General features: G+C 38.2%; 1 protein-coding gene and 1 non-coding gene across 4 annotated transcripts in view; one reads left to right on the top strand and one right to left on the bottom strand.

Moving 5' to 3' along the window:
• Positions 1 to 25741, top strand: part of Nhsl2 (NHS like 2) — a 339816-nt gene that overhangs the window by 91092 nt on the left and 222983 nt on the right. The window lies entirely within an intron of this gene.
• LOC147828292 (U1 spliceosomal RNA) lies at positions 6816 to 6982 on the bottom strand. Its single transcript, XR_015451048.1, has one exon. It is a non-coding gene; the product is annotated as a U1 spliceosomal RNA (small nuclear RNA).

Here is a 25741-nt window from a genome sequence, read left to right on the forward strand (position 1 = left end):
GCAGCACAGACCCTGTTAAAATAAATACCTGCTAAAAAAAATAAATAAAGACTCACTTTGTTGTTCCTGTAAACCTGCTCATGACTTATTTCTCAAGTAGTGTAGGCTCCAAAAGTCCTGTAAATCTATTTGGGATTTTTATCCTGAGTGATGTGGACAGAGCAGTTGTTTCCCGAGAAAGACAAAAAATAATAGAGCTGTTAACACCAGAGAGCTCCAGAGATCATCAGCCAACAAAGACCAGCAGCAGGGACCAGCACCCAGTAGAGTTGATCTAACTATGGTATCCAGCACAGGCTGGAACTGGAAGGCAGTGGCCAGCAGTGGCAGAGACGAGCACCTGGTAGAGTCAACCTATGGTATCCAGCACAAGCTGGCATCAGACAGTGACAGTTAGCAGTGGCAGTGACTGACAGCTGGGTGTGTCAGCTGTTTGCATGCAGCATTACCTCGTGTCATCTGGTGACATCAGGACTGCTAGCAGAGCTGCACTTTGTTAATTCACAATTTCCATCTAAATCAAGCAAGAGAACCATAGGCTAATTAGCAACATTTGCATGGTATATCTTTCCCCATCTTTTTATTGTCAATATATTTGTATTTTTAATTTAATGTCTCATATAGACAGCATATAATTATACTATTTTACAGTGGGTATTTAGGGTGTTGCTATGTAGTCCAGGCTGGCCTCAAATTCACTACATAGCCTAGGCTGGCCTTGAAGTCACGGCAATCCTACTGCTTCAGTCTCCTGAGTGCTGGACTTACAGGCACATGTCAAAGAGCCTACCTGTTATACTGTTTTTAAATCCTTGTGTGATAATCTCTGCCTCTTGATTGTTTAATCCGTTTACATTCAGTATTATTATTGATATAGTTAAATTTACATTTGCCCTGTTAATTTTTGTTTTTTGTATGTCATATCTTTTTTCTCTATGCCTCCTTTACTGTTTTCTTTTGCATTAAGTGAATATTTTCTAATGTAGCATTTTTATTTTAAAAATAATTTTTACCTTATAATTTTTATTTATTTGATTAGTTGTTCCTCTAGGGTTTACCATACATAGATTAATTTACCAGAATGTTTTATATTTATACTAATTTAATTCCAGAGATATATAAACATGTTACTCCTAATTAGGGAGAAGCTTGGCTTATGTGGAGTCTGCTAACTAACTGGAGTTTTTTTCCAGACCATTATTTGTTCAATGTTGGTTTTGGGGATCTTTTTGAAACAAGTCACATCCTCTGGTGTCTTGGTGCTTGAGATGCTTTTTTAAGTTATATGGAAAAATGTTTAAGTGCTTTTCAGTTTTGTTTTGGTTGAGTTCTACTGTATTTGAATATTATTGTAGGTTTTTTCCCTTGCATTGTTCTTCTTTGAATGGTTTAATTTTTGTATTTGTGTGTGTTTGATAATAAAGTTATTTTTTAAAAATGTTACTCCTATATACAGTTAACCCTCATTATTCATGGATTCCATATTGGCAAATTGCCCTACTTGTTAAAATTTATTTGTAACCCTAAAATCAGTACATTTCTGGTTTTCTCCATTTGTTCTTGTGAATCTGGAGGCCTTGCCATGGCTCCATCTACTTTTTCTGTGTCTTATTCATAAATATATTGTTACAGCAAAGTGTGACAACTCAGTGTTACAGCTAAGTGTTATGGCTATCCAAAGGTCTCTGGAGACGAAGAAGTTGAGCAGCAATCAGAGAGATGGAGTGAAATGTTATTACATTGGTGGGCTCAGAGGAGTTTGTACTCCGACGTCCGAGTCCCAAACAGAAATGGAAGCAACCTTATATAGAGATCTATGAGGTAGGAGGGTGGGCCCACACACCAGGCAAGCAGGCTCAGTAAGGTGGATGGGTGGAGTTAACAGAACATTCTTGAACCCTTAGGTAGAAACATCATGTTGGGGCCAGGGATTTAGCTGAGTGGCACTGTGCCTGCCTCTCAAGCACAAGGTCCTGAGTTCGATCCCTGGTACAAAAAAAGAGAGAAAGAAACATCGTGCCACAAAAACAGTTACATTGCCTGAATAGAACATTTTATGGCAAAAACACTGGGGGGGGGCAAAGTCCTGCCCTGTTGTGCATTATTTCCTTATCAATATTACAGATCTATGTGTTTCATATATAATACGTTACTGTAATATATCATGTATATATGGATCACATATATACTGTACTGACCAGTTTTCATGTTACTGGGACAAAATACCTGACAACTGCAACTTAAAGGAAAAGATGTTTCATTTGGCTCATAGTTTCAGAGGTTTCAGTTCATGGTCAGCTGGCTCCAAGCAGGAACATGGTGGAAGGGCATGGCAGAGCAAAGCCCTTCACAGCAGGTGGGAAACAGAGCACAGGGGAAAAGAACCAGTAAGAGATATACCCTGCGAAGACACATGCCCAGTGACTCACCTCCAGTTGGGCCCCATCTCCTAAGAACATAATCAGCTATGAACACCAGTGGATTAACCCACTGGTGAGTATAGTGCTCCCATGATCCAATCACTTTTCCAGGAGTCTCTTAATCCAGTGAAGTTGACAATTAAGATTAACTGGCTCATATACATATATGTTGTTTTACACAATTGTTTTCTAAATCAGTTAAGAAAGAAGAAATGAGTATTTGTACCATCTCTATAATTACATAGTTACATTTACCAGTTAGTTATGAGCTGAAATTTGTTCTTTAAACTGATACGTTGGACTTTTAATTCTCAGAACCACAGGATATGACCTTATTTGGGATAGGGTCATTGCAGGTATAATTTGGATAGGGGCATACTGGAGTATGGTGGGCCCATAATACAATATGACTGGATGTCATTGTGAGAAGAGGGAAATTTGGACACAGAAAATGGTCAATTAAGATGGAGATGGAGATGGAGATGTACAGATAGATCAGTAATTCTGCCACAAATCAAAGAATGTCTGTAAGAAGAAAGGAAATATTTCTCCTGAGAGGCTTCAGAGTGAGCATGGCCCTTCCAACACCTTGATTTCAGACTTCTAGCCTTCAGAACTATCAGAGAATAAATTTCAATTGTTTCAAGCCACTCACTTTGTGGTAGCTTGTTATAGAACCCTTAGGAAACAATACATCAGTTGCTTTTTAAATTCAATTATAATATTTTTCAACTCCAGAATTTCTATTTGTTTATTTTTGCTTCTCTTTATTAATCTTCTATAGTTGATGTGACACTGTCATAATATCTTTTATTTTTTACTCTTTTGTGATACTGCGGATTGAACCCAGGGCTTTCCCACTGAGAAACACCCTCAGGCCTTATTTTATTTTGTTTTGAGACAGGACCTCACTAAGTTGTTGGGTTTGAACTTGTGATCCTCCTTCCTCAGCCTCTCAGAGTGTTGGGATTCTAGGCATGAGCCATTATACCCACCTTATTTTTTGCTTCTTTACTCATAATTTCACTTAGTTCTTCGAACTTATTTATAATGACTACTTTGAAGATTTTGCCTATTAAATCTAATATCTGGTTGTTGTCAAGAGTAGTGTCTGTTGTCTGGCTTCTTTCTGTATGAGGTAGTCTTTCCTGATTATTCACAGGTCTCATACTTTTTTGTTGGAAACTGGACATTTTAGATAATACAGAACTCTGAGTACTGATCTTTCTACTAAAGCTCAAGGCATATTAATGTTATTTACTTGTTTAGTCACTGACCGCATAATTTTAATAAAGTCTATTTCCCCACACTCCAGCATTTTGAAGCTTGTGATGTTGTTCTTTAGGAGGTGCAGCCCTGGCTTGCCCATGCACATCCTGAGTGTTGGCAGGGCTCTCTTGGACGGTTTTTTTCCCTGACCACACCCAGTCGTTAAGCCCCACTAATTGGTGAATTATTTCTATATTGTTTTCAAAAATCCCCTAGGGCATAAATTGTTTCACAAGCCAATCCAATAATATTCTGTCTCCTTTCAAGTGATAGCTCATTAGTTTTTAAGAAATTAACTTAAATAAGCTCACTCGTTTTTGAGATGGGTTCTGATCCCAGGGGAGTTCATCTCAGCTGTCTTGTTCTCCATTTCTCCCCAGAAAACTAGCCAGCCAACAGTGCACCCTACACCTCCAATCAGTCTACCATTCTTGTACCCATTGCTTTTAACCATAATCTCCACTGCTTTTTGTAGTACAAGGGATTGAACCCAGAGCATTTTCATTGAGCTACATCCCCAGCCCTTTTTCTTTTTTGGTACTCGGGATCGAACTCAGGACCTTGCGCTTGAGAGGCAGGCTCTGTGCCACTGAGCTAAATCCCTGGCCCTCAAAGCCCTTTTTCAAAACTTGTTTTGAAACAGGGTCTCGCTGAGTCACTAAACTGCCCAAGCTGGGCTCATGCTTATGATCTTCCTGTCTCAGCCTCCCAGAGTACTGAGATTACAAGCATGTGCCACCATCTCCACTGTTTTTGAGAGCACACTCTGAGGCATGTATTTTTCCACACTGTTAGAAGTGAAGTCAGTTCCTTTGGGGAGACATTCAGAGCTCTCTGTTCTATGGCCTGTCTTTCCTGGGGGAAATATCTCTGAGCCATAGCTCTGTGCTAGTGTCAAGGTCAATGGCATGATTTTGAATAGCACCCCCACTTTAGGAGCTGAGAACTCACTGTATGGAAAGGCAGCAGCTCCATATCTCCTTGACTTGCCTCTCTCCCAGTGCAGTATGAAAGAAAAAAAGCCGAAACAGGAGCACCCGAGGCAGGTCTTTATTGGGGATAGAATTGCTGGGCTGCCTTTGAACAATGGCGAGAGAGGGCCAGACTAACTGGGGATGAGGTTTATATAGGGCCGTGCGGGGTGGGGTAGGGTGGGGTGGGGGGAGTGTATCCTGAGAGTTGAGCAACAGGATGCCGGATGATTGGAAGGGGAGGATCACGTGGGTAGCAGGGTGGAGGAACTAATTAGGTTTTGCTTCTCCAGAGGGGGTAGGTTCCCCCCCAACCAAGTGGCTCATTTCCATAAGCGGGAACCATTTTAGGAACGGGAGCCATTTTAGAATGTAGGACAGTTGGGGCCATTTTGTTTGGTAGAGAACTCTAACACAGTACCTCTGCTCCAAAAGCCAGGTCAGGGCAATACCGTGTCATGGATCCGACAGATAGATTCCAGGCTCTTGTGTATGGTGAGTAAAGAATTGCAGGTGTATATCCAGTGCTAAAAGAAACAGCAGTTACATTTATTGAAGATGTGCTCAGGGAAAGTCTATGTCAATAGTAGTATGAACAGAAAAGTTGTGTCAGGGCAACAGGAAAATAAAAAGCAGCACAGATAGATCAGCCCTTCAGATTTTAAATGAAGTGCACCCCACCCTGGGTGCCTCTCATTGAGTCTCTGGATAAGATTGACAGAAATGATTGACAGGGTGCGGAGTCATCTCAGGGGCTTCCAACACGATGCCTATCCTTGAGTTCACTCTGATGAAGTTACAAGCATGAGATGGCAGCCCATATGCATGAACCTCTAACAAGATTCAAGTGGAAAAGGCTACTGAAGGTCAGACCATGAAATCTAACACGCATGTGCTCTGGCCTGGGGCTTCAGGGATTTCCTGGGTCTTTGTTATTTTATTTCTGCTTCTTTTAGAAGAGCAGAAGGAGGATTGGCCCTGCGGTGTTGCCCAAACTCAGGTGGATGAAGATAGTGTCTCCTAGCCCTAATTGTGCTATCTGTACTGAGGGTAGCCCTCATATTTTCGGCGGCACCATACCTTATTTAGAGACTCCATCCCACAAGTGGAGCTGGGTGGGAAAAGGGAGCCCTCAGCTCTCAATTTCATTTGCCTGGAAATGAGCCTGAACAACAGGTAGCTGAGCTCAGGGTGGGAAATACTCCTCCCAGAAAGATAGACGTCCAACTGAGAGCTGAAGGAGAGGGATCACTGTGTTCTTGGCTGTACCATTATGGAGTGGAGCTTCTATCTTCTTTCACTAGGAGGGAGGAGGGAGTGGCTGAGCTGAGCCTTGTTTCAAATAGCCCAGTCTCATTTTTCAATTGAAATTTAGTAGATTTTCTTTGAATAAGTGTTTCTTCACTTGCAGTGTGCCCTTAGAGCCATTCCCAGGGACTTACACATATTTTAAAGTAGACTTTATTTTATAAAACACTTTTAGACTCCTAGAGAAAATTGTGCAAAAGGTACAGGATTTCCATATACCTCCTTAATATGTACAACACACTCTCCACTGTCAATATTCCACATCACAGAAGTATATTTGTTACAGTTGATTAGCACATCATTATCACAAAAATCCATAGTTTGTATTAGGGTTCATTCACTCTTGGTGTTGTATGAGTTTTAATTAATGTATGACATGTATCTATTATTGTAGTATACAGTATAGTTTCACTGCTCTAAAAATCCTCTATGCACCACTTATTCCTTCTTTCCACACTAACACCTGGAAACCACTGATCTTTTTACTGTCTCCACAGTTTTTCTTTTTTCAGACTGTGATAAGGTTGAATTTGTATAGTATATAGCCTTTTCCGATAGGCTCCTTTCACTTACTAATATGTATTTAAGATTCTTTCCTGTATCTTCATGGGTTTGTTGCTCATCTCTTTTAGCACCAGATAATATTCCATTGTCAGGATGTACTAGTTTACCCATTTGCCTACTACTGAACATTGTGAACATTTCTGCAGTAGATTTGCTTGGTTGTGTCCAGGTTTTAGCAATTATTAATAAAGCTACTATAAATATCCATGTGAAATTTTTGTGTGGGTATAACTTTTCGTTCATTTGGGTAAATACTATAAAGCATGACTGCTGGCTTATATGGTATGAGCATGATTAGTTTTTTTTTTCCCCCACTACCACAAATTGTGCAGTTGAGTTTCCCACATTTGGGGAAATCGCAGGGGTCAGCACATCCGGAGTGCAATGAATAAGCCTCACCCTGGGAAAACCACCTTCATGATCATGATGTCTCCCCTGCCAGGTAAGTATGATGATTAGTTTTTTTAAGAAACTGCCAAACTGTTTTCCACAGTGGTTGTATCACTTTGTATTCCCACCAGCAATGAATGAGAACTTCTGATTATATATTACCACCTGGTGTTGTTAGGTTCTGGATTTTGGCTATTTTAGGTGTGGACAGTAGTTTCTCATTATTGTTTTAACTTGCCATTTCCTAATGGCAAATGATGTTGAACATCTTTTCATATGCTTATTTGCTGTGTACATCTTTGGGGAAATGTCTGGGTCTTTTATCCATTTTTGAATCAGGTTCATCATTTTCTTAATTGTTGAATTTTAAGACCTCTTTGTATAGTTTAGATTGCCTTTATCAGATATGTCTTTTGTAAATATAAATATTTTCTCCCAGTCTGCAGCTTGCCTTTTCATCCCCTCTCCTCCCCTCCTCTCTCATTTTTTTTTGAGATAGGATCTCACTATCCCCAGCCCGAAAATTTTTACTTTTAATGAGTCCCGTTTATCAGTTATTTCTTTCACAGTTTATACTTTTGGTTTTGTGTCTTTTAAAAAGTCATTGCAGGGCCGGGGATTTAGCTCAGTGGTTCCACCGGCTGCCCCGCAAGTGCAAGGACCCGAGTTCGATCCCTGGTACCAAAAAAAAAAGTCATTGTAATGTAGGTTCATCAGTTGTAACAAATGTGGCACAGGATGTTGATGCGGGGGAGTGTTATATATGTTCGGGGACAGGGTATATATTAGAACTCTGTACTTTCCACTCAATTTTGCTGTTAACCTAAAATGTCTCTGAAAAATAATGTTTATTCATTTAGGAAAAACTGTGAAGGCATAGATTAAAGTGTCAAAATGATAAATAATCTAGCCAAGGGTGGTGGCACATGCCTGTAATCCCAGCACTGTAGAAGGCTGAGGCTGTATATCACTGCTGTATATAAGGTCATTTAGATTTTGAGTTATATTCTATGAGTTTTATAGTTTTGAATTTTATATTTTTGATCTGTAAACCATTTTGAGTTAATTTTTGTGAAGGGTGTAATATCTGTGTTCAGACTTTTTTGCATGTAGATATCCAGTTGTTCCAGCACCAGCCTGTGTGGGGCTTGAGTTTGTATAGCCATTGCTCCTTTGTGCCCCAAACCAACAGCCTCATACTGTGACTGCAGAGCTCCAGGACTGGAGAGGTAATGTCCCTGTCCCTAGGAACACTCCTTATTTGCCTTTGCAAAGGAAGTTCAGGACTGATGACCAGGGGCACACTGAGGACTGGCTACTTTGACCACTACAGTGGTGACCTAGCCTCTCACTTTCTGATCCTGAACTCTGATTTACTCCTGCCATCATTCCTGGATACATTTTTGTCAAGATATCTCACTCTATAGTTCTCTGTTGTGAGCACAACCTCTCTCCTCCTACAGCTTCCCAGTATATCTGCAATAGGGCCTCTTCACTTGTGTCAGAACATTTGAATTTTAGACACCGCCTCCTCCTTCCCTGCCTCTCCCTGTCTCTATCTTCTTGTCCCCCTTCTTTCTATCAGTAAATGCCTTCAGTTGCTTCTCTAAAAAGCCTGGACCCCATGATGCCCTTACACCCCTGATCTGTGGCCCTTCTTGTCTTGCCAATTGTCATCTCAAGGCCTCCTCCTTGTTCCCTCCCTCTGCTACTTTCCCTCCTCTATCTCTTGGCCCTGCACACTCTTTCTTTATGGAGACAGCACTTCTCTCTCAAACGCACTCCTCCCCTGTTCCTATTCCTCCCAGGATCCAGGTTGCAACCTCACAGAATATAGAGATCTGGGGCATGAGGTGAAGGACAGAAGCAAGGCCCAGAGGGAAATGGGATAAGTCCCTGTTTTGTGGAAGGAATCTACCACTGGCTCTCATGCACTGTGTCCTGTGGGGATGCTGGAGCAATGTTGCTGGAACCTCTGGTTCATCAAGACGGAAATCCAGATATTAATGTAAACCATCCCACTTGTAAATGTTGACAACTATTCTATTTGTCTCCCAAGAACCTGGGGGCAGTGGCAAAGAATCCTACATCTCCAGGCTAGATTTGTCTTCCCTGCCTCCTGTAGTAACTCAGGTAGGTGCCCAGTTCTAGTAAGTTGCCTGCTCAGGGTCTGTACCCCTGCCCCCATTTCATTGGCCCAGTAGGACCACTGCCTTTAACCCTCATCACCTGGAGTTACTGTGTACATCCCTGCTTGACATCGTTGCCTCAACAGAACAGAGCCTTGTGGTTAAGGGAGTAGGCTCTGAGATTCAGCCATACAGATTTAGCTCCAGGTCTGCCATTTATGAGCTGTGGGATCTTGGACAAGTGAGGTCATCTTTCAGAGTCTCTGTTTCATTTGCAAAATAAGAAAAACTATTGTACCTTCTCACAGGCCTGTTGTGTGGATTTGGTAGACTTTTTTTTTCCCCCATTAAGTTTATTGGCACATTTTAAGTATAAAATACAGTTACATTCACCGTTGGGATCTTGTACCATTACATGAGTATCTTGGTTCTTATTTTTTTCCCCTTCCCTTGCCCTCCCTTCACCCTCTCCACCCTTCCCTATTTGCAAAGACTTTGTTTCCATTTTTTTCCTTTTCTCATAGTTTTTCTTTTCCCCACCCCTCCCATTTCCCCGACTCCTTTAGACCTTTTCTTCCTATTACACAATATCAATTATACATTGTTTTAATTACGATATCAAGATCTAGGAGACATTTCCACAGATTTTACAGAATTTAAAAGGATATAGAAAGCATATTACAAAAATCTTTTTTGAAATAAATTTGACAACTTCTAAGAAGTACCTTGGAAGACAAATTAATGAAACTAACTCTGGAGGAAATACAAAATTTGAATAGCACCTATTAAAGAAAGTATATTCCTAGGTTGAAAACCTACCTATATGACAACAGCAGGCTCATATACATTTTAACCAATAAGTTATATCAAACAAAGCAGAAAAAAGAAGGAACACTTGTCCCCTCATTTTAGGAAATCAACATTGTGCTAATCCTAAAACTGGATAAAGATAATAGAAGAAAAAAGTATGAACATAGATAGAAATTCGTTTAACAAAACAAACTCTTAGAAGTCAGATCTGGCAGTATGTAGAAAGTGGTTTTGTTATAGGGATGGCAGTGTTGGTTCAGCATTGGAAGATCCACCCCCAAAAGTCATCATTTTAACAGAGGAAAGGAAAAAGCCATATGATCCTGTCACTAGTTGCAGAAAAAGTATTGGACTAAATTCTACAGCTGTTCATGGTAAAAGCTATCAGGAGACTAGAAGTAGACCAGAACCTCCTCAACAGATTAAAGACATATACTCCATACTTCCAGCGAGAATGCCTCATATGAATGGAGAAGATACAATGCTTTCTCCGTAAGGTGGGGAACAAGGGCAGATATGCTTACTCTTTATCTGTCCATTAAACTTTGAAACATAGGCCCAACCAAAATAGTCTGGCAATAAAATGACACAATTAGGATAGGATTGGCAAGGTAGAAGCAAAATCTTTATATGTAGGTGAAATGATCATCTACAGAGAAAATACTAAGAAATCTCTAGGAGCCCCTAGAACTTGTACTTGAATTTAGCAGGATTAGAAAACACAAGGTATATATAAAAATTCAGGTCTGTGTATACTTGCTATAAATGAAGAATTGGATATTGAAATTTAAAAGTTATGTATGAGTACAAAGGACCTAGAAAAGTTAAAAAAAACAACAACAAAGAAACAAAAACAGTGTTGGAAGACATTTAGTACCTAATTTTAAGACTTCTTCTAAAGCTACAGTAATCAAGGCAGTGTTGTTGTAAGGAAAGACATATAGATCATTGGAATAAAACAGAGAATCTAGAAATAGAACCCACATATATGGTCCACTGAGTTTTGAAAGATTGTTTAACATTAGCATTTTATAGAATATAAACTCAGTTCAAGAACCGAGGAAGAGATAGCGTCTTCAGCAAATGGCCCTAGAACTAACCTGGCATCCATATGTAAAAAATTAACCTCAACCCTTTTTTTCCATACATGAAAATAACTTGAAGGGATCTATGAACCTAAATATGAAAGCCCAAAAGTATAAAACTTTAAGAAGAAATTATAAGGGAAAATATTTATGAATTCAGGGTAGGCAAGAACTACCTAGGGTACGAAAGACATGATGTGTAAAAGAAACAAATTGATAAATGAGATTCCATCAAGGGAGTCTGCACTCCCACCAGCAATGGAGAAGGGTTCCTTTCTCCCCACAACCCCGCCAGCATTTGTTATTGGTTGATTTCTTGATAGCAGCCATTCTTTCTGGAGTGAAGTGGAATCTCAGGGTTGTTTTCATCTGCATCTCTCGAATGACCAGTGATGTTGAACATTTTTTCATATATTTGTTTGCTGCTTTTACTTCCTTGTCTGAGAAATGTCTGTTCATTTCAGATGCCCATTTTTGAACTGGGTCTTTGAATTTGGGGGTTCTGATTTTTACCAGTTCTTTATATATTCTAGATGGTAGCCCTTTGAATCAGAACTTTTTATAGGTCAATTAACAGAGATCTCTTGTAATAAGAATCAGAAGGAATAAAACACCTTTTACACCTGTGATAGCAGAGAGTTTTTAAGATGAGCCATAGGCTGATGGTTTATCTGATTGAAATAGCCAGCTATACAGGCTTCTCATTGTTGCTTTGATAGTCACAGCTAGTAGCCAAAACTGCTGTTTTGGTAGTCATATGTAACTGTTCCTTATAAAGGAACAGACTGTTAAAGGTAATTTTAACTATTTTCGGTGGTGGGGGTGGGGTTGCACAGGCCAAGTTTGGTTGTAGAAAGAGACTAGGTGGCACTCTTTGGAGCTAAGTATGTATTTATTTCCAAGCAGTGGAGGAAGAAGGCCTGCCAAGGTTCCAGTCTGCTCTGCTGCAGATGTCTCCTTATAACAGTTTTTTTAAAAAAATCCAGTTTTGAAAGGAAACAAGGGGAAAGAAGGCATCCCTGTCTATCGTTCTTGTTCTTTGCCCAATCTAAGGTGTCCTCTAGACTTAACCTCATCCAGCACCAGCAGCTGCAAACTAGAGGTGTGAAGAAGTGGCCAGAGCCAGGTCAGCAGCTCTTACCATGCACCTGGGGCCCCTTCCTTGTGACCCTGTTACCCTTGGACCATACTTAGCTACAGGTTTTCCTCTTTTGGAACCTCAGCTAACATATCTCTGAGAATGGTGGCTGGCCTGGCAAGAGGTTTTGGAGAGAAATCATAACGTCATAGCTGTCACCCAGAAGTTGGTTTTTTCCACTGGGTCTCAGGTTTCAATTTTCCATACCCACTGGACGGGAAATTGTGCCCAGAACACTAGGCAGGGACATTGCCTTCATGTGTGCTCTTCTGGATGGGCAAAATTCTAATGTCTCATCTGAGTATGTGTTCCTCATCTAAGATGACTTCTCTGTCTTTGGCATTAACAAATACTCATTTTCTATGGCTATAGTTGTGTTGATGTTTATCTGGTCTTTTATGGCCAGTAGTACCTGTTTTTATGAAGTTGGGTGTGCTTTTGTTCAGGGAATATATGTTCACAATTGATAACTCTTCTAGTTCGATTCCTTTCTTAACCAATATGTAGTGATTTTCTTTGCCTCTTTTGATCAGTTTTGGCTTGATGTCCGCTTTTCTGAATATGATAGCTACACTTGTTTTTTGGGGGATTCTCTTTGCATGGAATATTGTTTTTCATCCTTTGATTTTTAGTCTATAAGTTTCTTTTTGAGTTAAATGTGTTTCTTATAAATAACATACTGTTGGATTTTATTTCTTGATTCATTCTGCCAATTTGTGTATCTTGCTTGGGGAATTGAGTCCATTCACATTGAGAGTTATGACTGACAGGTATTGATTTATTTCTGTCATTACCTTATTTTCCTGTTGCTGATTCCCTATCTTTCCTTTCTACTTAACTGCTCAACCTACCTTGTGTGTTCATTCTATTAGACCCTTTTTCATCGTTAGCTTCATTATCTCTTTCAAGGATATTCTTGAGAGATTTTTGTAGTGCTGGTTTGGTGGACATGAATTTCTTTAGGTGGTCTTTATCATGAAAATATCTCATTTCTCCATCAATTTTGAAAGATAGCTTTGCAGAATATATCAGCCTGGGTTGGAAGTTGTTTTCTTTGCAGGCTTGAAACACTTCGCTTCAAGCTCTTCTGGTCTTTATGGTTTGTGTTGAGAGTCTGCTCTAATTCAAATGGGTTTAACTTTATAAGTGATTTATTGCTCTTTTCTAATCATTTTTAAGAATCTGTTCTTGTCTTGAACTTCTGGGATTTTGATTACCATATATTGTGGAAAAGTTCTTTTCTATTCATGACTATTTGGGGTTCTATAGGCCTCACTTACCTGTATGTTAAATTCTTTTCCCTATATTTGGAATGTTTTATGCCATTATTTCTGTGAACAGGGTTTTATGCCATATGAGTTGTTTTCTAATTTTTCACGTATTCCAATTACTATTATATTAGTCTTATTTGCCTCATCTAGGAGCTGTTAGAGCCACTTTTTATGCTCTTTTTTATTTTAAAGGTATCTCATTAATTGGTTGCTGACTACAGCCCTATCTTCTAGTTCTGACACTCTGGCCTCACATTAGTCACTTCTGCTGCTGATACTTTTGATAGAATATTTAATCTCCTGAATTTCTATTTGGAGCCTTTTTGTAGACCCTAATTCTTTTATATGCTGGTTATTCATGTTTTACATAATTTTGTTCATCTCTGCTAGCTTTTTTTGTGTGTCTTCTGTGGACTCATTGATCAGTTTGTTTATTTGGCCCAATATCTATTTACCTATGTCTTCTTTGAGCTTGGTAAATGCATTATTGATCGGCTTTGTTATTTTCCCTGATATTATTTTGAGTAATTTGGGTATGTGGCTTTTGCTTTCTTCCTCTTTGATACTCCATGGATCAGCTTTAGGGGAATGGGAAGTTTTTGGAGGCATTTTGTTGGCTTGTCTTCTCATGTTTCTATTTTTCCTTTGCTTGTTTTTCTGTTGAGGCTTGTGGGTTGATTGTAATGGAAAGCTTTGTTTCTATTGTGGAGATTTCTTTAGTTAATGTCTACTTTTTAGTGATGTCCTCAGGGTAGGGATAACTATTGGCCTTTGCTTCTATCCCAGAATCCAACCACTTCCATTTACTTGGGATGGGAAGTTGCAGCATATTTGGCCCAGTACCTAGTTCTCTAGGAATGGGCCAAAGCATTGTTAATAATCCCAAGGCAATCAGGTATTGGCATCTGTCTCCGTTACTTTCTCATTGCTGAAACAAAACATCTAACACCTACAAATCTAGGGAGGAAAGGTTTATTTTTGCTCACACTTTGTAGAGGTTTCAGTCCATAGTTAGCTGGCTACAAGGCAGGGAAGCATGGCAAGAGTGGCTTTCCAGGGAGGGTTTCTTATGCCATGGTAGGCAGGAAACAGCGATCAAGGGAGGAGGAGGAATATATATGCTTTCAGGCCATGTCCTCAGTGATTCAGCTCTTCCAAATAGGCTTCACCTTCCAAATTATATTTAGCTATAAACACATCAGTGGACTAATCCACTGATGAGTATTATGTCCCATGATCCAGTCATCTCCCCAAAGTCCCACCTATGAGTACATGAGGATTTGGGGGAACATCTAGATATAAACCATAACAGCATCCCCAAAACCCAGTAGTAACAGCTGTGTCACCTTGGCTTTAATAATAAAATCAGCATCAAATATAGCATCAAATACAAACAGTATTGACAAAACCTAAAGACCAATAGTTTACCAATCTTAACCATATAAAAGATATCTATAACTATATTATGAACACTAAGACAAACCAAATATTGACCTACTCTTGACCTACAGTATATATCTACTAGGTTGAACATCTACCTCTACTAACAAAAGAACAGTATTCAACAGCAATAGTGTAAAGTTAATTAGCTGTCTAGAGATTCATAAAGCTTAGTAGGTATACTAATAAAGGTGGAGGGGGTAGGGAACTGGAGAATGAAAATACCAAAATTTGAAAAATTAAGCTATGGCATATGAGAAGGAGGAGTGAAAAGTGAGATGGGGGCCCTGTTGAGGAGTAAAAGGAAATTAATAGTGTTAGAGAACAGTTGGAAGAAAGAACAAACAAGGAAAAGAAGAAAAACAGTAAACAGATCAAAATCCAGGAAATAAAAGAAACATACAAAGGAACAGAAAAATAGTTGAAAGGGGAAAAATGAAAAGAAACTAAAAGAAGAAGAAAAGGAAAAAAGTAGAAAAACCCCTAGGCTTCAATCCCCCACAAAACCCAATGAAGGAAAGATCAAAATAATAGAAACTAGAAAAATAAAAAAGGTTGAGTCAAACAAAAATTTCCTGTGGTTTTGAATGAGTGGTTTCTTTCCACAATCTGCAGTCTTGAGATCCAACAAGTTATGATTTTCTCTGCCTAGCTCTTGGGCCTATGAGATTTTGAGGTGCCCTTCCTGCACAGAGGCCCTTCTGTCCATTCACCCTAGACTGGTTACCGTCCAAGCCAAGGCATGTCCTAGATGGGAAACATGATCATCCTTCTGATCTCTGCTGGATGTAGGCTGTGAGGCAGGGGTTCAAGTGGACTTTTGGACTTCTTGTTGACAGTCACAGGGTCTGGTTACTCCCTTCTCTCCCTAGACATTGTCCTCATCCAGTATCAGGTCATTTGGTTTGTCTTCACTTCTGCTGCTTTGTGACAAGGGGAAGCAAAATATAGAGCTTGCATGGAGTTGGTGGTTGGTCACGCTCTTGCACTGGGCATGGGGGTGGCGTGTGTCTGGCAGGGGTCTGCTTGCTCATGTCATGGAGGGGTATGCACCATGTATCTAGTGTGGGCCTGTTTGCTCATGTTGAGAGGTGCTTCCCATCTGGCATGGATCTGCTTGCTCACATCAGTAGAGGGTCATTATTCATCTGACACAGACCTGCTGGCTCGTGTCAAGGGGGACCCACAATTCTAGCATTGGCCTGTTTGCTCCAGTTGGGAGGGGTGCCACAAGTTTGTTGCAGGTCTGCTTGCTGACTTCAGGGGCACAGTGTGTCTGACATGGGCCTGCTTGCTCAATAAATGGCGCTTTTTTTTTTGGTACCGGGGATTGAACTCAGGACCTTGTGCTTGCTAGGCAGGTGCAGCACCACTGAGCTAAATCCCCGGCCCCTATTTTCTTTTTTTTTTGGTACCGGGGATTGAACTCGGGTCCTTGCGCTTGCGAGGCAGGCGACGGAACCACTGGGCTAAATCCCCGGCCCAATAAATGGCTTTTAAGATTGAGATAAGGTCTTTTTATACCTAGTTTCTTTAGTGTTTATATCATGAATGGATGTTAAATTTTGTCAAAGGCCTTTTCTGTGTCTGTTGAGATGATCATGTGATTTATATTCTTATTTCTGCTTATATAATGCATCATGTTTATTGACTTATGTATGTTGATTATCCATTGCTGGGATGAAGCTTTCTTAGTCATGATGTACAGTCTTTCTGATGTTTTGTTGCCTTATGTTTGCCAGTATCTTACTGAGAGTTTTTGTGTCTACATGAATTAAAAAGATTGGCCCATAGTTTTCCTTTTTGGCTGGGTCTTTGTCTTGTTTTAGAATAAGGGAAATGCTAGCTTCCAGGAATGATTTTGGAGTATTCCTTTTCTTTCAATTTCATTAAAGAGTTTGAGAAGTATTGTTATTAAGTCTTCCTTGAAGTTTTTCTGGAATTCAGTGGTGAATCCATCAGGTTCTGGTCTTTGTATAGTTAGTAGTTTTTTAAAAAAAATTAGTTTTCAGTTTCCTTGCCTGTTATTGGATTATTGAAGGTTTTTATATATTCTTGGCTCCGTTTTGGTAATTCATATGTATCTAGGAGTCTATCCATTACTTCTGGACTATCCAATTCTTTAGAGTCAGGTTCTCCAAGTAGTTACAAATAATCTTCTGGATTGCAGCAGAGTCTGTTGTAATTTTGCTTTTTTCATTTCTAATTGCATTGATTTGGTTCTATTCTCTACTTTTTTGGGTAAGAGTGGCTAATAGTTTGCCTATTTTGCTCATTCTTCCAAAGAACCAGCTCTTCAATTCATTGAATTTTTAATTTTTTTTAGTCTTAATTTCACTATTTTTTCTCTGATCTTTATAATTTCCTTCCCTGTACTGACTTTGGATTTGGATTGTTCTTATTTTTTCTAAGACCTTGAGGTGCATCATTAGATTATTAATTTGGGCTTGCTCTGTTTTTCTTTTTATTTATTTTTTCAAATTGGGAAATTTTTATGAACTTACAGTGACATTTTAAATTTTGTCTGCCAAGTCCTTAGTAACTTGATATAAACCTATAGGTGTTTCTTAATACCATAGCATAATGAAGACTTGCCATTATCAGGCTTCTGTAATGATTAAACCAACATCCATTCAAACAATTAACAAGTTACTTCACTGAAATACTTGCAAGAATATTCAGAGCAGTGTTTAAAAAGCTCTATTTATAAATAGTGACTGATACATTTATTATGTATTTGGTACTGATGCCTGCATTAACCTCTATAAACATCTCTCTTAGGACAGCTTTCATTGTGTCCCATAGGTTCTGATACGTTCTACTGGTACTGTTGTTTGGTTCTAGGAACTGTCTAATTTCTTCCATGACCCATTGATTATTCAAGAGAGTATTAATTAATTTCCATGTATTTGTATAATTTTTTTAGTTTCATTTGCCATTGATTTCTAGTTCCACTGTGCTATGATTTGATAATATGCATAGTATAATTTCAATTCTTGATCTTAGCCAAAAGGCTGAGAAGCGATATAATTTCAATTCTTTTCATGTACTTTAGCATGCTTCATGGGCTTCCATGTGATCTATTTTGCAGAAAATTTCATATGCTGCTGAGAAGAATGTATTTTCTGTTGCTGAGTGGAACACTGTAGAAAACAACATATTAAGTCCATTTATTTGAAGTTTTGGTTCAATTCTGATATTTCTTGATTTTTTTTGTCTAGTTGATCTATTTGTGGCAGTGGGATATTAAGATCTCCCACTATAGAAGGGAGGGCAGGGGAATGGGGAAAAATAAGAACCAAGATATATCATGTACAGGTACAAATTCCCAATGATGAATGTCATCATATTGTATACCTAAAATGTACCAGTAAACTTAATGAATAAAAAAAAGATCTCCCACTATAATTGAGTTGATGTTTTTTTTATCTTTTATGTCCAGAAGTGTTTATTTTATGAAGTTAGGTGCACCAGTTTCAGTTCATACATATTCATATTTGTTGTCTTGTCCTGTGAAACTGTTCACTTAACCAATTGTAGTGACTTTCTTTGCCTTTTCTGATTAATTTTGACTTGATGTCTACTTTATCTGAAAGTAGGATGATAGCTATCCCTGCTTGTTTTGGGGTTCCCATTACATACAATATTTGCTTTTCATCATTTGATTTTCAGTCTGTGAATTTCTTTCTGAAGTCAGTGTGTTTCTTTCATACAGTGTATAGTTTGGTTTTGTTTCCTGCTACATTCTGCCAATCTGTGTTTTTTGATTAGTTATTTTGATTAGTTGATTAGTTATTTAGTTATTTTGAAAGTTATTACTGAAAAGTATTGACTTCTGTCATTTTTTTCTTTTCCTGCTCCTGATTTCCTTTTATTACCCTTCTAGTTAACTGCTCACCCTAACTTGTGTATTCATTCTATAAACTTTTTGGCATTATTGGCTTCATTGTTTCCTTGAGAATTTTTTGGAGTACTGATTTGGTGGTCATGAATTTCTTAAGGCACTCTTTTCAGGGACAGACCTTGTTTCCATCAATTTGGAATGATAGTTTTGCAGTATATACCAGTCTGGTTTGGAAGTTATTTTCTTTTTGAGCTTGAAACACTTCACTCCAAGGTCTCCTAGCCTTTAAGGTTTGGGTTGAGAAATCTGCTATAATTCTAGTGGAATTACTTTTATAAGTGATTCATTGATTTTCTCTAGTAGCTTTTAAAGTTCTGTGCTTGTGTTGGACTTTTAGGGTTTTGACTATGATGTGTCATGGAGTTCTTTTCTGATCATGGCTATTTGGGGATCTATATGTTTCATTTATCTATATGCTGAATTCTTTTCCATGTTTGGAAAGTTTTCTGCTATTATTTCCTCCTCCTCCTCTTCCTCCTCCTTCTCCTCTCCTCCCCCACACCTTTCTTCTTCTTTTGAGACAGGGTCTTGCTATGTAGTTGAGGCTGGCCTTGAACTCATCATGTCGCCTAGGCTGGCCTTGAACTTGTAGCCTTAACCTCCAAGTGCTGGGATTACAGACATGCACCACAATACCTGGCTGCTATTATTTCTATAAACAGATTTTTATGCCATTCATCCTGTCTTCTGATTTTTGACTAATTCCAGCTAATCTTAGATTAGTCTTCTTTGCATCATCTAGCAGCTGTTGGATCCTCTTTTCATGTTCTGCTGTTTTCAAAATATCTGAGTCACTGGTCGTTGACCTTAGTCCTATCTTCTAGTTCTGACACTCTGTCCTCACATTGGTCAATTCTGCTGCCCATACTTTTAGTAGAGTTTTTAATCTTCTAGATTTCTGTTATTAGCCCTTTTCATGAACTCAAATTCTTTGTTAAACTGGTCATTCATGTTTTGTGTCTTTTTGTTTACCGCAACTAGTTTTTTTATTAGTGTCTCCTGTAAACTTGCTGATCGTTTTGTTTATTAAGTCCATTATCTGTTTAGTTATATCTTCTTTGAGCTTGCTGAGGACATTGTTGATCAGTTTTTAAATTTTTTATCATTTTGAATAATTCAGTTGTGTGGCTTTTCATTTCCTGTCTTTGATGTCCCAGGGATCAGCTTTGGGAGAGTTAGAAGTTTTTGGAGGCATTTTGTTGTGTTGTCTTCTCATGTTTCTGTATTTTGTTTTTCTTTTTTTTGTGCTGAGGTTTGTGTATTGATTTAGTGGAAAGACTATTGCTAGCATGACGATCTCTTCAGGTGGTATCTCTCTGTGCATATCTAACTACAGGCTTTGCCTTGGTTCCAAAATTGGACCACTTCTTTTAATTTGAACTGGGAGAATACAGTATAATTGGCTCAGCACCCTGTTCTCCAGGAATGGAACACAGTATTGTTAATAACACAAAGGCAATCCACATATTGGCATACAGATAAAATATATTAATAGCAACAACAATGCTACCCTGGCAGTAGCAACTAAGTCAGCAACAGTAAGTGTCAAAGACAAAGTAGAAATCAATAATGTACAACTTTTAATCATAGAAAATAGATGAATACTTAGAGTATAAACACTAAGACAAATCAAATATTGACCCACAGTAAATATCTACTTCATGCAACAACTATACCTTCACTAAAAATAGAAAATAATTCAACTGTAATATCATAGAGTTAACTATATAAATATTTATAAAGCTTAATGGTTATTACCAGTAAAAATAGAGGGCCCAGAGCATAGGATAATGAGACAAGAAAAAAAATTTTTTTAATTAAGCAAAGAAGCTAAGAAAGAAGAGAGAAAAGTGGGATAAATGATCCTATTAGGGAGTAAAAGCAAATAATAGAATTAGATGAAAGTAACAGAAAAGAACAAACAAGAAAAAGAAGAAATGAAAAATAGAAAAAAGGAATAAATAAGAAAAATTAAAAGGATAAAGGAACATAAAATAATCAAAAAGGAAACCTCCTCCCTAAATGAAGACAAAAGGAAAAATAAAGAAATGAGTCCAAAAAATTCCTTTGTATTTTTGAATGAATCATTATTTCCCCAGGGTCTGTAGTTCTGGAATTCAGCAAGTCATGGTTTTCCTTCTTCTTTTTTTTTTCATTCATTAAGCGTATTGGTACATTTTAGGTATATATTATGATCACATTCATCATTGGGAATTTGTACCTGTACATGATATATCTTGGTTTTTGTTATTTCCCATTCCCCTTCCCTCCTTTTTCACCCCTCCACCCCTCCCTATTTACAAAGGCTTTGTTTCTGTTTTTTCCTTCCTCTCTCATATTTTTCTCTTTCCTTTCTCCCTATTTCCCCTTCCTCTTTGAATCTTTTCTTCCCATTTCACATTATCTATTAAACATTTTGGTCCTCATTTCCACTTTCAGTTTCTCACACCAGAGGAACAATTCAATATTTACACATGTGTGTTCTGTTTATTTCACTTAAAAGTATGGCCTCAATATGCATCCATGTAGCTATAAATGTCTCTAGTTTATCATTCTTTGTGGCTGAGTAGTATTCCATTTTATAAAAACAACCACATCTTCTTTATCCAGTCACTAGTTGATGGGCACTTGGGCTGTTTCCAAGATTTAGCTATTAGAAACTGTCACTGTAAATGTGGGTATGCATATATCACTGTGATATGATGCCACTAATTCTTTCGGGAAGATGCCAGGAGGAGAATAGCTGGGTCAAATGGGACCTCTAATCCTAATTTTTTGAGCAATCTCCACACTGATTTCCTCAATATTTGCACCAGTCTACACTCCCACCAACAGTAGAGAAGGGTTTCTACTTCCCCATAGCCTTGCCAGCATTTGTTATTGGTTGATTTCTTGATAGCAGACATTCTTTCTGGAATGAGGTGGAATCTCAGTGTTGTTTTCATTTCCATCTCTCTAATGACCAGTGATGTTGAACATTTTTTTCATGTGTTTATTTGATACTTCTACTTCTTCATCTGAGAAATGTCTGTTCATTTCAGATGCCCATTTTTGGACTGGGTCTTTAAATTTGGGGGGGGGGTCTGACTTTTTTAAGTTCTTAATATATTCCAGTAGACCTTTGCCTGAGGAACAGCTGATGAAAATTTTTTTCCCACATTGTGGGTTGTTTCTTCACTCTATTGGTGGTTTCTCTTGCTGTGCAGAAGGTTTTCAATAAGATGAGATTGTAGTTGTTCATTCTTTGTGGTAGTTCACGTAGGAGTAAGGTTTTGTTCATATAGTCCTTGCCTATGCCAATGTCTCAAAGAGTTCTACCTAACCTATCTTCCAGCAGGTTTAGTGTTTCTGTTTTAATATTTAGATTATTGATCTATTTTGATTTTAGTTTAGTGCATGGTGGAAAATATGGGTTTAGTTTTAATCTTTGACTAGTTAAAACCCAATTTTCCAGCATCATTTATTAAAGAGGTTATCTTTCCTTCAGTGAGGATCATTTGTCAAAGATGAGGTGGTTGAGTATGTCTGGAGTTGTTTCTGCATCTTCTAATCTGTTCTGTTGATCCTCGGGTCTGTTTCTTTGCCAGTATCATGCTGTTTTTATCACTGTAGCTTTGTAGTATAGTTTTAAGTTGGGGATTGTAATACTCTCTGCCTTGTCTTTGTTGCCCAGAATTATTTTTGATATTCTAGGTCTCTTCTGGTTCCAAATGAATTTTTGGATAGTTTCCTCTAGTTCTGTGAAATATGCTGTTAGAATTTCAATCGAGATTGCATTGAATCTATACAGCAGTTTTGGAAGTTTGGCCATTTTAACTATATTGGTTTTTTCTACCTAAGAACAATGGATGTCTTTCCATTTTTTGATATCCTCTTTGACCTGTTTTTTCAGACTGCTGTAGTTTTCAGAGCAGAGCAGAGGTCTTTTACTTCCTTCATTAGAGTGATTCCTAGGTATTTCAGTTTTTTGGATGCTATTGTGAAAGGAGTTGTTTCTCCAGTTCCTCTCTCAATGAATCTGTTGCTCATATCAGGAAGGCTACTGATTTTTGTGTGTTGACCTTGTATCCAGATACTCTACTGAATTTGGTTATTAAGTCTAGACATTTAGTGGAGTTTTGGGGGTCTTCTATATAAAGTATCATGTCATCTGCAAATAATGACAATTTAACTTCTGCATTTCCTGTCTTTATTCCTTTTATTTCTTTGTCTTGTCTAATTTCTGTGGCTAATGTTTCCAGAACTACATTGAACAGAAGTGGTGGTAGTGGACATCCTTGTCATGTTCCTGGTTTTAGTGTGAAAGATTTCAGTTTTTGACCATTTACTATGATGTTGGCTTTTATCAGGTTGAGATAAAGACAATCTATTCAAATTTTCTGTTGGGTTTTTTTTTTATGATGAATGGGTGTTAGATTTTATTGAACCCTTTTTTCTGCATCTATTGAGATGATCACATGGTTTTTGTCCTTGGCTCTGTTAATATAGTATATTACATTTATTGATTTCCATATGTTGAACCATCCCTGCAACCCTAGGATGAATCCTACTTCATCAAGGTGTATGATCTTCTTGATGGTCTTTTGCATTCTGTTTGCCAGTATCTTATTGAGGATTTTTGTCTCTATGTTCATTAGGGAGATTGGCCTGTATGATCTTCTTGATGATCTTCTGCATTCTATTTGGCAGTATCTTATTAGGGATTTTTTGCATCTATGTTCATTAGTGAGATTGGCCTATACTTCTCTTTTTCGGTTGGGGTTTTCTCTGCTTTGGGGATCAGGGTGATGCTTGCTTCCAGGAATGAATTCGGGAGTATTGCTTCCCTTTCAATTTCATTGAAGACTTTAAACAGTAGTGGCAGTAGTTCCTCTCTAAATGTCTTGTAGAATTTGGCACTGAAGCCATCAGGACCTGGGCTTTTCATAGTTGGTAAGTTTTTAATTATGTTTTCAATTTCATTGATTGATATTGGGTCATTTAGAATTTTAGGTCTTCTTCATTCAACTTTGGTAATTCATAGTTATCTAGGAGAATCTATCCATTTCTTCTGTGTTTTCCATCTTATTGGCATATAAATTCTGGAAGTAGGTATTGATGATCCTCTGGATTTCTGCTGGGTTTGTTGTAATTTCATCCATTTCATTCCTAATTGCATGGATTTGGGCTTTTCTTTCCTTTTTCTGATAAGGTTGGCTAAGGGTTTGCCAATTTTCTTTATTCTTTCGAAGAAGCAACTCGGTTTCATTGATTTTTTGTATTGTTTTCTTAGTCTTGATTGCATTGATTTCTGCCCTGATCTTTATAATTTCCTCCCTTGTATGAGCTTTGGGTTCATCCTGCTCTTCTTTTTCTAGCAGCTTGAGGTTCAGCATCAGGTTGTTTAATTGGGCTCGTTCTGTTTTCCCAATATGAGTGTTCATTGTTGTGAATTTCCCTTGTAAAACTGCTTTCATTGTGTCCCACAGATTCCGATATGTTTTATTGTCATTGTCATTTAATTGAAGGAACTGTCTGATTTCTTCTCTAATTTCCTCTGTGACCCATTGGTTATTCAGAAGTGTGTTGTTCAATTTCCATGTATTTGTGTGGTTTCTTTTGCTATTGATCTCCAATTTCATCGCACTATGGTCTGACAATATACAGGGGATAATTTCAATTCCTTTGCACTTACTTAAACATGTTCTATGAGCAAGTATGTGGTCTGTTTTGGAGAATGACCCGTGTGCAGCTGAAAAGAATGTGTATTCTGATTCTGTGAGGTGTAACACTCTGTAAACATCTGTTAAGTTCATTTGTTCAAGAGTTTGATTGAGTTCTAGAATTTCGTTGCTTGTTTTTTGTAGCCTTTTAATTCTTTGGGGAAGATACCAGCAGGGGAAGAGCTGGGTCAAATGAGACTTCCAGTCCTAGTTCTTTGAGGTATCTCCATACTGATTTCCACAGTGGCTGCACCAGTCTACACTCCCACCAGCAGTGGAGCAGGGTTCCTCTTTCCCCACAGCCCCACCAGCATTTGTTATTGGTTGATTTCATGATAGCAGCCATTCTTTCTGGAGTGAAGTAGAATCTCAGCTATTCCTCTGCTGGGTATCTTCCCCAAAGAATTTAAAGAATCATACCACAGTGATTTATGTGCACCCATGTTCGTAGCAGCACAATTTGTAATAGCTAAATCTTGGAAGCAACCCAAATGCCCATCAACTGGAGACTGGATAAAGAAAAATGTGGGTTTTTAAAAATAAAATCGAGTAGTGCTCAACCATAAAAAATGAGAAATTAGAGACATTTATAGCTAAATGGATGCACATTGTGTCGCTATTGTTACATGAAATAAATAGTACCCACATGTGTAAGTACTGAGTAGTTTCTCTAGTGTGAGAAACTGAAAGTGTTAATAAGGACTGAAAGGTATAATAGATAATGTGAAATAGGAAGAAAAGGGGCAAAGCGGAAGGGGAAATGGGAGGGTAGGGCAAAGGAAAGAAGGGAATGGAATTAATATGCGAAAATGGAAAACTGGAAACAAAGTCTTTGTAAATAGGGAGAGATGGAGGGGTTGAAGGGAGGGCAGGGGAATGGAGAAAGAACAAGAACCAAGAGAGATTATGTAAAGGTGCAAATTTCTAATGATGAATGTCATTATGTTGTATACCTAAAATGTACCAATAAAATTAATAAGTACTTTGATGGTTATAACTGATATGTATTGATTTATACTTGTCATGACCTTTTCCTGTTGTTGGCTCCCCCCTCTTTGCATTTAATTTCTTCACTTGACTGATAGATTCATTCCGTTGGGGTTCATGGAGTTTCGACCCTCATTGTCTTTTCCTAGGATATTGTATAGAATTTTCGAAGTGTTGGTTTCGAGTTCATGAATTTCCTCAGTATTCTTTGTTGTTCACGTATCTTAGTTCTCCATCAACTTTGAAAGATAGTGTTGCAGGATACATCAATCTGGGTTGAAGGTTATTTTCTTTTAGAGCTTGAAATACTACACTTCAGGCTCTCCTTGACTTGAGGGTTTATGTTGAGAATT

The sequence above is a fragment of the Heterocephalus glaber genome, unplaced genomic scaffold (assembly GCF_053883595.1).
Source record: "Heterocephalus glaber isolate CG9 unplaced genomic scaffold, H.glaber_assembly_v1.0 deba00001145, whole genome shotgun sequence".
Classification (NCBI taxonomy): domain Eukaryota; kingdom Metazoa; phylum Chordata; class Mammalia; order Rodentia; family Bathyergidae; genus Heterocephalus; species Heterocephalus glaber.